This window comes from Solanum pennellii, chromosome 1 (genome assembly GCF_001406875.1).
Source record: "Solanum pennellii chromosome 1, SPENNV200".
Classification (NCBI taxonomy): domain Eukaryota; kingdom Viridiplantae; phylum Streptophyta; class Magnoliopsida; order Solanales; family Solanaceae; genus Solanum; species Solanum pennellii.
Window position 1 is genome coordinate 42,845,458 of NC_028637.1, and position 11,511 is coordinate 42,856,968.

Below are 11,511 nucleotides of genomic sequence, written 5' to 3' on the forward strand. Positions count from 1 at the left end.
GTACGTGTTCCTTGTACTGACCCCTACTTTTATTTTCTTCTTGTTGTTTTGTGTAGTGCAGCAAGTGCACCATTGACTTCGACTCATCCTCAACTCTAGCCAGTCTTAAACACATCAGATTTCAGGGTGAGCTATTATTCCTAGCTCGGGCTGGATTCTCTTCTTCACGTCTTGATGTCTTTGAAGTTTGGACATGGACTATCTTTTTACTTATTTTAGTTCTTAAATACTCTTAGACTTAGTAATTTGAGGATAGATGTTCTTGATGTGATGACTTCCAGATTTTGGGGATAATAAGTGTTAAACTTTAGAAGCTTATTTACTTGGTTACATTAACAAGTTTGGGTCTTCCGCATTATTTTTGTTAATTATAGTTGAACTATTGGTAAATGTTGGGGTTTAGATTTGTTGGTTCGCCCACCCAGTAGGCTAAATGTGGGTGCCACTCACGACTCGTTTTGGGTCGTGACAATTATTCACTCAAATCTCCTCTAAATAGTCCTAAATTATATACATGAGCAACTTTTGATGTTGCATTTCTTTTGAGATAATGTTAATAGACTAGAAATAAGTAACTCATATTTGAGACAAATCAATATTTAAATTTGAGGTTAGAAATGTTTTAATGACTGTATCAACTAAACAATCCTAAAATTTAGATTATGATCTTCTCTTAGTATTTCTTTCTTTTTGATGTATTATTCAATCAAAATAATTCATGAGTGTAACAATATCAAATTTTATTATTTTAACTAACCCAAGAGTACAGAAATGATATGAGTTAACATTGACATAATTTGTTAATGACCAAATGATACTTTTATTGATTTCTGACTGAACAAATAGAGTTTCTCGATAATTACAGTTAATTGTGTTATTTGACCAAATGGCATTCTTTTAAATTATTCAAATTTACTAATATATCATTTAATTTAAAATATAAAATGTTTAGATTAGAATTGCAATATAATCTTTTGTTGTTGAAAGATAATAATATATTACTTTTATGTTTCACCTCTAAATTATAAGACCTAGAATAGTTTCTCCACTTATATTGATCATGTTGGGAGGACAAATAAAAAACAAACAAAATAATATGATGAACATTACTTCCTCAGTCTCATATTGAATGTCAGACTTTTCTCTTTCTCCTTTTTTTTTTAATAAAAAAAATCATAAATAAGAAAAATAGTTTTATTAATTCACCCATCAAGAAACATTATTGAAAGTTTACAACTTTAGAATTATTTGTCTGAGTAAAATGTAATTAATTTATCTTGATAAATAATTTAGGACAACTATTTTAAATGATGTGGACAACTATGTGAAATCGTGGGGACTAGGGGAATTATAGATTAATTAATAATTTTATTTTTTCAATTACTTTAGTTTGAAATGTAGTTAAACTCAATGATTTTTTATCAACTATCATGACAGGTCTTCCGGTAGATAATTAATGACATAGTGAATTTAGAAATTTTTCAGTAACTTTCAATTATATCATTATCCTAATTATCTAAGAGTCTGTTTGGCATTGTTGCTAAAAACAACTTATTTTGTAGAACTGTTTTTTTTAATGGCTTTTCAAAGAAGTACTTCTAAAAAAATAATAATTTGTGTTTGACTAATTCATTTGAAAAGTGTTTTTCATAAGCAAATTGTGTTTGACTGATTTGTTTTTAAAGTGCTTTTCATAAGAAAATTGTGTTTGATTGATCTTTATTAGAAAGTTCTTTCATAAGCAAATTGCATTTGACTGATCTTTTCTATAAAATGTCTTTAAGAGTCAAATTACAGAAAAAAATAACTATTTAATGTACTTCTAATATAAATCATTTTAAGTATTTATATAAGGCTGGCAGCGGAACCGACATTTACCGGTTACCGGTTCGGTTCCGGTTCGGTTCCGGTTAGTACCGGTATGGACCGGTAATTTCCGGTTTCGGGACAGGTATCGGGATGAAAATTGATAAATATCAATATTTCCCGGTTCCGGAAATTACCGGTCCGGTCCGGTCCGGTCTGGTTAAATTTTTTTAAAAAAAATATATTTTTTTAATAGCCGTTGGGTAACAGCTAGTGGGTCCCCCAACGGCTATTTGAGTAAAATTTCAGCTAATAGGAGCCCTACCCCATCCCAAACTTTTTTAATATCCTAAAGTTTTAAAAATTACACTTTAACCCATTTTTTTACTTATAAATACCCCTAAATTTCATTCTTTTAAATCACAAAATCATATATTCATCTTCTACTCTCTCAACTCTCTACTCTCTAATCTCTAATTATATAATATATAATATCTTAAATTCCGGTGTTGCCTTACTTGGTCTTTGGAAATTAGATTTGGAGCTTCAAAATTCAATTTTCAACTTTCCACGTTCGGCTTTCGGCGGTCATAAACGTCTACTTTTTTAAGTAGACGTTCGGTACATTCGTTCCAACTTTTATTTTACGTTTCATTTATATTTAAATAATTATTTATTTATTTTGTGATTTATTATTTGCATTACATTTTTCGTATTATATTTAATCTCATGTTTAATTTTTTTAATATGAATTTTGATAAAAATATTGTTCAAAAAGGAAATGGGAAAAAAAGTGCATTAGAGCGTGTAAAAAATATTTGTAACTTTACATCCTCCGATAATGCAAAAACCGATAGTTCTTCTAAATCAAAAACTAAAAAATCTACTATATTAAGAAAAAATACGGATGATTATACACATGTTGATGATACGATTTTTGATATTGATAGTAATTCAGGATTAGATCTTTATCATGAACATTTACAACGTCGCTTTGGTAATTTTAATGAGGATTTGCCTAATGATAATGATATTGATAATTATACTGATACGCCTACTTTTGATGATGATGATGATGAAACTTAGCCACCTACGACTACTAATACTCCCAGTCCCGCTCCCTTTCGTTGTCCTGCCCCAGTTCCCCCAGTACATCCTAGGCCTAATGTAGAACGTGTTAAAAAATTGGTTGTTTGGCAATTTATGACACAAAACAAAATTAAACACAAGCTATTTGTAATAAATGTAAAAATAGATTAAATCATAAAACTGTTGGCAAATCTGGCGGGACGGGACATTTGAGTAGTCATTTAATGTCTTGTTGTAAAAATAAATTTATGCATGCTAAAGCGGTAGCGGAAGCTAAAAAAAATGGTACCCCCCTTCCTGAAAATGTAGGAGTAGGCGGCTCTAACATGGTACAAACACAATTAAATCCGTCTAATGTTTCTGGCTCTAGTTTACCACTTTCATATAGTAGAGAAAAAGATCTTGAAGAACTAGCTAAAATGATATTGTTATGGGTGTGCCATTTAGTTTTGCTGAAAATCCCGATTTTATACATTATATTCAAATTGTATATAATCCAAATTTTAAAGGTTTTTCTAGAAATACAATAAAAAAGATTGTATTTGATTATCATGCACAACATTTTCAATATCTTCGTTGTTTATTTAATTATAATACTTGTAAAATAGTTATTACTTCTGATATGGGTCGTAGTGTAAACGGTAATGTTATTTGATTGTTACTGCACATTGGATTGATGAAAATTGGTATATGCAAAAAAAAAATTTAGGTTATAAATGTTGTCAAATGCAAAAAACCTGTAGTTATATTGCTCAAACTATTTTAGATCTTTTACAAAGTTATGGAATATGTGATAAAATAAGTAGTATAACCTTAGATAATGCTTCAAGTAATAATGCTGCTGTTGAATATTTAAAACCTACACTTTGTCCTTTCTATGGTGATAATTATCATATTAGGTGTAGTGCACATATATATAATTTGATGGTTAGAGATGGTGTACATATGTATGATAACGGATGTAAGAAAGTTGAAAATTCATGTCATTTTATATTTAAATGTCAAGTTAAGTCTAGGCGTAAAGATTTTCAAAATCGCTGTTTTGAAAATAATCTTCCACATAGAAAAATTCCAAAAACAGTGGCTACTAGATGGAATACTTTATATGAAATGCCTGAGTCGCTTATGAATATCGAATAACCTTACAAAGGGTTTGGAATGCTCATAATTCAGATATGACATATAGACTAGATGATAATGATTGGCGTGATATAAATGAACTTATAGATTTCCTAAGAGTTTTTTACTTAACTACAAAAAGAATATTTGTACTTTATAATGCATCAATTTGTACTGTTTTGCCTGATAATTGTATGATTTCTTCTAAATTATATAAATTTAAAAATAAACCAAGATTTCAACAAACCATTGACAAAATGATTCTAAAATTTAAAAAATATTATATTCATATTCCTCAAATTTATTTAACTGCATGTTAGTTAAACACTAAGTATAAAGATTTAGGTGCATCAAGAATGGTTGAAAAAAAGTATTTTAACTTAGATATTGATGATGTATTAGAAGAAATTCCTAGTAGTCAAAAAGTTAAAGATAGCATAAAAATTGAAGCTAGAAAATTGTATGATTTATATAATGCTAATATAAATTTATCAAGTGAAAATGAACCTGAAAGCTCTAGGGTTAGATTTGATGAAAATAATATTGATGATTATTTACAGTATTATCTTGAACTTTCTCACGATAATAGAAATGATTTTGATGTCTATATTAACCAAAATACAGAACCTACTGAAGATATTCTCCAAAGGTGGAGAAATCGCGGCAAAGGATTTCCAAAACTAGTATCGATGGCTCAAGATATATTAGCAATGCAAGCGTCGGCGGTAGCTTCGGAAGGCGTCTTTAGTGCAGCAAGGTTTCAACTTGGAGAATATAGGCAGTCAGTAGCAGCCGACAGCTTGGAGATATCGGTATTATTTCGAGATTGGATTAATGCCGAGAGAAGAAATTTGGGTCGTGAACCACTACCGACCAAATTTCAAGATGACGTTGATGAAGTAATGTAGGATTATAGTGACGACGGGATTGAAGCAATGGAAGATCTTTCTATTCAACCAATTCCCGAACATGTTTCTAAAGAAATGTTGAATGACTTACGAAGGGATTTATATGGTGGCACCAACTATTAGTAAAAGTCTGATAATTCGAGATTTAATTCAAACAGAACCCTTCCTAGAAGGTGGCTTTGTAGATTAAATCTTTTAATACTCTACTAATATTTTTGTAAATGTAATTGTAATATCAAATAAATATTAATAAAAATATAGGCTATTCGCCTTAATTTTTTTTTTAGTATTGTTGTATTAAATTTAATTTTTAATATAGTCAATTTTTAATTTTATAACTTTAAAGTTTAAATTTAAAATTTCAAACTTTAAGAGTTTGAAATTTAAATTTTATAACTTTAAAATTTGAATTTAAAATTTTCAAAATTTAAAAGTTTGAATTTAAAATTTTCAAACTTTAAAAGTTTGAATTTAAAAATTTAAAGTTTGAAAATTTAAATTTGAAACTTTAAAATTTTGAAAATTTTAAATTAAAACTTTAAAGTTTGAATTTAAAAATTTAAGAGTTTGAAAGTTAAATTTTATAACTTTCAAGTTTGAAATTTTTTATTTTTTTTTTAACTTTTAAAGTTTGAAATTTAAATTATTAAATTGCTTAATTATTATAATAAAAATTATATTCAATTACAAAAATTAAATCTTTAATTTTTTTAATTACCGATCCGTCCCGATTATCGGTCCGGTCCGGTATACTACCGGTTCCCTTCCGGACCGGGACGGAACAGTACCATTTTTACCAGTTTCTCCGGTACCGGTTCCGGAACATTACCGATTCGCACAGTACCGATTCGCACAGTACTGGTTCCGATAATTACCGAACCGGTTCTCTCGGTTCCGATACCGCTGCCACACTTATATTTATAATGATATAATTAATCAAAATGTTATTGTTACTGAATTGAAATGTACATCTTTAAATTTCAATCAATTGTACCTTTTGGAAGACTCAAATCTTTAAGTGTTATTTTTTGTATTTTCTAATCTTGTAAAAAAATTATTATTATTATCTTTTTTTCTATTCTTCAAAATACTAGGTAAAACAATATATAAACATATATAAATAATGAATTTATTATATAAAAATAAAAAATAAAATTCTTAAATGAAATATAACCAAACTTATGAAATATGTTAATTAATTATTAAAAATTATATTGGTAAATATGTCTACATGAAAATAATGTGTTAGTCTTGAGAAACGAAGTTTTTGTTTTTGCCTCTACTTTAATAAAAAATAGAAATTTTTAGCTTCTTTTCAATGGCAAAAAAACTACTTCCGCTTCCATTTAAAAATACTTCTACTTATTTGTCAAACACTTAATTTTTCAATAAAAATATTTTTTTTCAAAAGTGTTTGTTACCTCCCAACACCAATAAAAACAAGCTTTAAGAGATATTACATATATTTTGAAAAACAAATTTATCGAACTCCAAAAAACGAAAAATAATAACTTTTGGCCTAGGTAGTATTTTGTTTTCCATATTCCTATTACAACTTTGGAAAGTAATTAAAACATAATACACTATAACAAACCTCATGTATTGAAATCATTCATTCATAGTTCTCTCCATTTTTTTGTCATGTCTACAAAAAATCGTATAACTCTCAAGACTAGAGATGATGAGGAATTAAAACTCGATGAGGCTGTAGTTGTGACAAACAAGAACATAGTACAAGACGTGAATTGTGCTTCTAATGTCACGATAAAAATTTTAAGTCGTGATGACATCTATGTTCCAAATCAATACGTAAACCAACCCATTAAGTTAACCAATAAAACATAGAGTGTGAAAGGATAAGTGGAAAGCAATATCTCGAATACTAAGTCCTTTATAATGAAATAAACAAAAAAAAAAGGAAATAACACCCCAAGATTTAGTATCATAAGTACAAGAACTTCTAAAAGCCAATAAAAGTCTAAAATTATATGACGAGTCTAGACATAGGAAATATCCTATCAGATTACCAAAATAGCCTAATAACTAGAGATAGATGAAGGTATAAGTCACATAATATCCAAGCAGGTCACCACAACTCCAAGATAATCTAAACTTAGTCTCAAATCTCTAAGAGATACGCTCGAATTTGAAATACAATCTACTCCACAAAAGAGTGCATCAAGTGTACTATTAGTACGAAACCACATGTACCTTGTATATATCATAGACCGACAACAAAGAAGTACTGATAGCATCATATAAGCAAATAATCTTTTGGTTTTACACATCCATATTATACTTATCAATCAAGTTTTCATCAATAGTGATAATCAAATATCAGTAATTTCCAACCACAAATAAGGAATATAATGAACAAGATTGAGGGATCTAATGAGATGCAATGCAGCATGACACTATGAAACACTATGCCTCAGATGCCAAGTACTCTCCTAACCGTGTATACATGATACACCTCAGAAATAAATTAAGAGTTGATGACCCATGGGGGACTCGCGAGGTCCATATAACGACACAGACGATCTCCACGTGTCTGTGCGACGATCTCAGCACACTATCATAAACTCAAGAATTCACAACGCAGACGATCTCCATGTTAGGATCGCATTACGCACACACACTAGATGAATGAAGAACACAAGAACTTTTAAGAGAAAGAGATGAGAAATCTAGAGATAGAGAGAGAGAGAGAAAACCCAATATTTCATGGTAAAACCCCGTGAGTAAACTTCCACGGCGGTGAGGTATATTTATATTAATAAATCAGAGTATTTTTGGTTACAGAGAATAAATAGGAAAACCTAAAATAGAGAATTAATAGGAAAGCCTAAAAGAGAGAATAAATAGGAAAACCTAAAATAGATCAGGCTCCACTACCTAACAATTCTCCCACTTGGAGACTGACTCAGACATCCAAAAAATACATTCTCAAAAAAAATCTCTTCATCATCAACATCTTTACCGCACCGCAACATCTGTAGCAACAACTACAGAAGACCAACCGAGGTTTTACATAACCTCAATTTCCCAACATCAGCACATTTCGTCAACATGTCTGCCGGCTTCTTTGCACCCTCTATCTTATCCAAGCACATATCACCATCTTCCACTGCCCCGCGAGTGAAATGGTATCGCCTTCTGATGTGCTTTGTCTTCGAATGATAGACTGGATTTTTCACCAACTATATGGCACTCTGGCTATCTGAGTAAAGAATCTTCTCGCTCTGCTTCTTGCCCAATTCCTCAAGATAATCTGCCAGCCATATCATCTCTTTCCCAGCTTCAGCTATTGCCACATACTCAGCTTCAGTAGATGAAAGAGAAACACACTTCTGAAGCCTGGGCATCCAACTCACTGCTGTTCCACCTATGGTGTAAATGTATCTGGATGTACTCTTGCTCGAGTCAACATCCCCACCAAGATCAGCATCCACAAAACCCTGTAGAGTCACATTGCCTTTGCCAAAACAAAGTGAAGTACTGGATGTACCTCTCAGATATCTCAGAAGCCACTTCACAGCTTCCCAATGCTCTTTCCCAGGGTTCGCCATGTACCTGCTAACAACTCCCACTGCATGTGCTATATCAGGTCTAGTGCAGACCATAGCATACATCAAACTACCAACTGCTGAAGCATATGGAACAAGTGCCATGTGATCACGCTCCTCGGCAGTCTTGGGTGACTGCTCCTTTGACAATTTAAAGTGATTTGCCAATGGAGTAGTCCTGGGTTTCGCATTATTAACCCTAAATCTTCTCAGCACCTTCTCAATGTACAACTCCTGAGATAGATTTAAAGTGCCAGCAGATCTATNACTGAGATAGATCTAAAGTGCCAGCAGATCTATCCCGAGAAATCTTCATCACCAAAATCTGCTTTGCTGGACCCAAATCTTTCTTCTCAAACGCTGCAGACAACCTTGTCTTCAGATTGTTAATCTCACTCATACTAGATCCTGCAATCAACATATCATCCACATACAAGAGTAGAAAGACATATGAATCAGTGTATTTCTTGAAGTAACAACAAGGATCCTTTTCAGCTTTGCTGAATCCACTATTGATCATGAAGGAGTCAACTTTCTTGTACCACTGCCTTGGTGCTTACTTTAGTCCATACAAGCTCCTGGTGAGCTTGCACACCATGTGTTCCTTTCCTGGAACCACAAATCCTTCCGGTTGCTGCATATAGATTTCTTTGTCCAGATCTCCATGTAAAAATGCTGTTTTTGCATCCATTTGCTCTAGATGCAAAATCTCCGATGCAACAATACTCAACAAAATTCGAATAGAGGTTAACTTCACAACAGGAAAAAATATTTCAGCATAATCAATACCTTTCCTTTGTGAATATCCTTTAACCACTAAACGAGCCTTGAACCTTCTTTTGCCATCTGGTTCAGTCTTGATTCTGAGCACCCACTTGTTAAGCAAAGCTCTCTTCCCTGCAGGTAACTCAGTCAACACCCATGTGTCGTTCTTCTCAAGTGACCTCATCTCATCATCCATGGCTTGCTCCCACTTGATCGAATCCTCCACCTGTAGGGCCTTATCAAAAGACACTACACCATTTTCGGCCTACAACAACACCACGTAAGTGTATCCTAAACTAGCAAAAAGTGTGGCCTTTGATAAAAGGCTACACTTTTGGACATTCAGCAACACATTTAGGGGCTGCCCAAAAGAAGCGTAACCTTTGAAATTAGGCAACACTTTTTAAATGTTGCCATCTTTGGCTACACTTATAAAGCGTAGCCAAATAGGTATAAGGGCACGCTTTGAAGACGTGGATTAGCAACACCTATTTTTTGTTAGACTATACTTAAAAGCGTTGCCTTTTCAGATTTATTGATCACACTTAAAAAGTGTTGCCTTTTATTGGTCATCTATTGCAACACTTTCAAAGTGTAACTTTTTATCTACCTAGAGCAACACTTACAAAGTGTAACTTCAACATTTATAAGCCTACATGTAGCACAAATATATATAATATATTTACATACATACAAGTGACCTAAAACACAAAATGAACTAATTAATCATTAAATTGAAGCTATATATTTCAAATAAACTTCGAGAAATATTTCATGTACAACCAAAAGATAGTATGTGTTGTGTACATACCCATACTTATACATCAATATTCTAAATGTGTACACAATAAATCAAATATGTATTTAAACTTTTACAATAGTTCAACAAAAACTCTTCATCATCCTCTTCATATTTGATCACCTCCATTTCCTTACACAAATAAGACATTGGCAGTTATATAGAAGAGGTAAGAAGTTCAGATTGCAACAATATAGAGAGGGAAGTAATCCAGCAGTTACAGAAAATTAGATTGCATCTTTTGATGTTCAAACAAGCAAGATGAATAGTGGTCAAGNATTGATGTTCAAAGTAGATGATCTTCCCTTAGTTGTCTAGAATTCCAAATGAGTTCAACAAAAATGAATAATTGCATTAGGTTTCAAACTTCATAAGAAACAATATAAAAAATTTGGTGTTATACAATAACCATGATGCACGCAAACTAACACGAACACTAAAGAAAAAAGGAGTTAATGAGGAGACACAAACAATTAGATTCTCCTAATAATTATTTGTTTATTTGTTTGTAGTTATGGAAGCATGCCTTCTACTAGGATGTCAAAAGTTATGGTTATAACATGGATATTCTATATAATAAGAAAGAAAATAGTCTTTACTGACAGAAATATTTATATATAGAAGCAGCAGTTACAGAAAACATTAACAACAAATCTGTAGATTGCAGATTCCATACCATGCCAATGTTTTATACAAATGCCAAAAAACAGTGAAACAAAAGAAGCAATACCTTAGCTCAATTTAAACTAAATACATTAACAACAACTAAAGAGAGACAAGTCCAGATTGTAGATTACAGCAGGAGCAAAAATGAAAGAAAATTAGATTAGTTTCCTTGTGTATTTAATATGTTCCACACGATCAAACAAGGAAACTAAATCTGACATAGCAAAACTACACTTCAACCATACAAAACAAGCAAGATGAATAGTGGTCAAGAGAAACAAAACCTTAGCTCAATTCAAACCAAAGCCACTAACAATAAATTACCAATGATGAAATAGCAAAAACAATATATAAGTCAATAAGCAAGATCAAAGATCTGTTATACATACCCTGTGCAAATACGTTTCTGAGTTCTTAGGAAAAATCAGAATTGATAACAACGTTGACTGCTTGAATATCACTTCCTCTAGTAAACTAATCTGTTCCATCAAGAAAGAACACAAAATTAAGAAATTTAACAATTAATCAATTTGAAATTTCAGCTGTAATGCAAAGCGTGACAGACCGCCGTAGCCATGACGGTCCGTCCTGCATACTCGTCATGAAGATCATAGAAGTAGTAGAAGAAACTTGCAAGTATGGGACGACGGAGTCCACGACGGCCTATCATGACCACGACGGCCCGTCATGACAACGACGGCTCGTCATGACCACGGCCCGTCATGACCACGACGGCCTCTAATGACTATGACGGCCCGTCGCGAGGTCCACGGCGGCCCGTCGCGAGGTCCAC